The following is a 1,724-nucleotide window of genomic DNA, read 5'->3' as shown; positions in this document are numbered from 1 at the left end:
TTTTTTTGGGGGGGGGGGGGATTGGGTGTTAATTGAAATCTCAGCATGGCCCGTTTCTGTTAACGCAAGCATCCAGGTGCTCTTCACACACACAATATCATTATCTAAATCTTTGTGAAAGTAACAGCAGGGGTTTTTGTTGTGGGTTTTATCTGAGAGATTCTAACCGAGTAAGCCACATGCACATTGTGGTTCAGTAATAAAGTGTTCCTTTTGTTTTCTTTTTTTCTTTTTTGTATCCTCAATCTCGTGAAATCATTCAGCAGCGCTCTTATTCATCCTCTGCAACGAAACGCCATCAGCTGACCCCGAACTACATCGCGAAATGAGTTTCATATCCACCCTAAAGCCGCTAAAATAGATTTCCAGGTGTGTTCAGTTCAGTTTAACTGACACAGTGCTACAATGTGTAATGAAAATGGGACTCTGATTTTGGTCTCCTGTGCTCTGTAAAACCTCTCGATTGGTGCTTGACCTTTTGATTATCTCTGTAGTGGAAGCTGTGCACTTTTGCATGGTTTGCATCATTCTTCACACTGGACTCCTACCTTCCTCCGTAAGCTCCGCCCCATCCCTGTGTCCTCCCAGCGAGACCGTTTCTACAAAGTATCAGTCACTGGTACTAAAAGGATGTTTACATTTTTTTTAATGGTTGCGTTTTAAATAATTCCACGGCTGTGTCACTCAGATCCTCCAGCTTCCTCCTGGACTGTCCTCTTGTATGTAAAGTGTACATGACCATGTTAATTTTTTTTTTTTTTTTTTTTATACAATACTGCAACTTGCCTTTGTACATTTAGGCAAAAAATAAATCTTTTTATGAGACAATCACATCTGTCCTTGTGTGGCTTTCTTCCTTCTACTGTACACTTTGATGAAGGTTTGTCTGGACTATCAGGGTGTGCCATTCGCCAGCATGATGAGAGAACTGATCAAGAAACCAGGTTTAAAAAATGTGTAATTAATGTAGCACAATAAATGCTGTAACAAAACCTCTGGCTTTCGACAGTAAAAAATATACAGATGTTTATTAATATTCAACTTGTAACCGCTAGAAATGGCACGGACTCGATACCATCACAAAATGTTGGATCGGATGGAGGCAAAAAAAATTATCCGATCATGCAACAAATGGAGATTAGATTTGAAAAGGATTTTTTTTTTTCTTTCCCAGAACTGGAAATGTATTGTTTGGATTGATTTTTATTTTATACATACATTTATTATATTGTGTGTGTGTGTGTGTGAAAGCTGCGGCTTTGTATAAGCGATGTATTTTTTTTCCTGTGTTTTTAAGCTATTAAAAAAATTTTTTTAAAAAGGCTTTGTAGATTTTAAAACAAAAATATCAGATGGGTAAGCAATATCGCTGATGCTCAAGGATTCTATTGGCATTGGTGTTGGAAAAGAAAAAAGCGGCGTGGTGCCAAATCTAGTTTTAAAAAAAAAAAAAAAAAAAAAAAAAAAAAAAAAAAAAAAACACCCGTGCAAATAAATTTAAAAAATCCTGTAAAATATGAAGGATTAAAAAATTGTTTTAATTGTCTCACATAAAACATATTATTTAAACGCACAAATAATTTATACACAATAAACAGTACTACTATACTATAGCAAAAACTACATAAAAAAATGAAGGACTGTTCTGTACTAATGTACTAAACCTGGTCTTTTACAACTCCGTTAGTATTACTGTGTTGTACGACTAAACCAAATGAACGTCA

The 1,724-nt window shown here is 35.6% G+C and overlaps 1 protein-coding gene across 6 annotated transcripts in view; it reads left to right on the top strand.

Annotated features, from left to right (window-relative positions):
- The window catches only part of LOC128613426 (zinc finger protein 609), a 72,650-nt gene extending 71,819 nt beyond the window's left edge, over nt 1-831 (top strand). For all 6 annotated transcript variants that reach the window (XR_008386881.1, XR_008386880.1, XR_008386879.1 and 3 more), the window contains one exon: nt 1-831. This exon is cut by the window's left edge. The gene's annotated coding sequence lies outside the window, so the exon portion shown is untranslated.
- Nucleotides 832-1,724: the final 893 nt, after the last annotated feature.

This window comes from Ictalurus furcatus, chromosome 10 (assembly GCF_023375685.1).
Source record: "Ictalurus furcatus strain D&B chromosome 10, Billie_1.0, whole genome shotgun sequence".
Classification (NCBI taxonomy): domain Eukaryota; kingdom Metazoa; phylum Chordata; class Actinopteri; order Siluriformes; family Ictaluridae; genus Ictalurus; species Ictalurus furcatus.
Note: the sequence above shows the minus strand (reverse complement) of the source record. Positions and strands in the feature narration are given on the sequence as shown.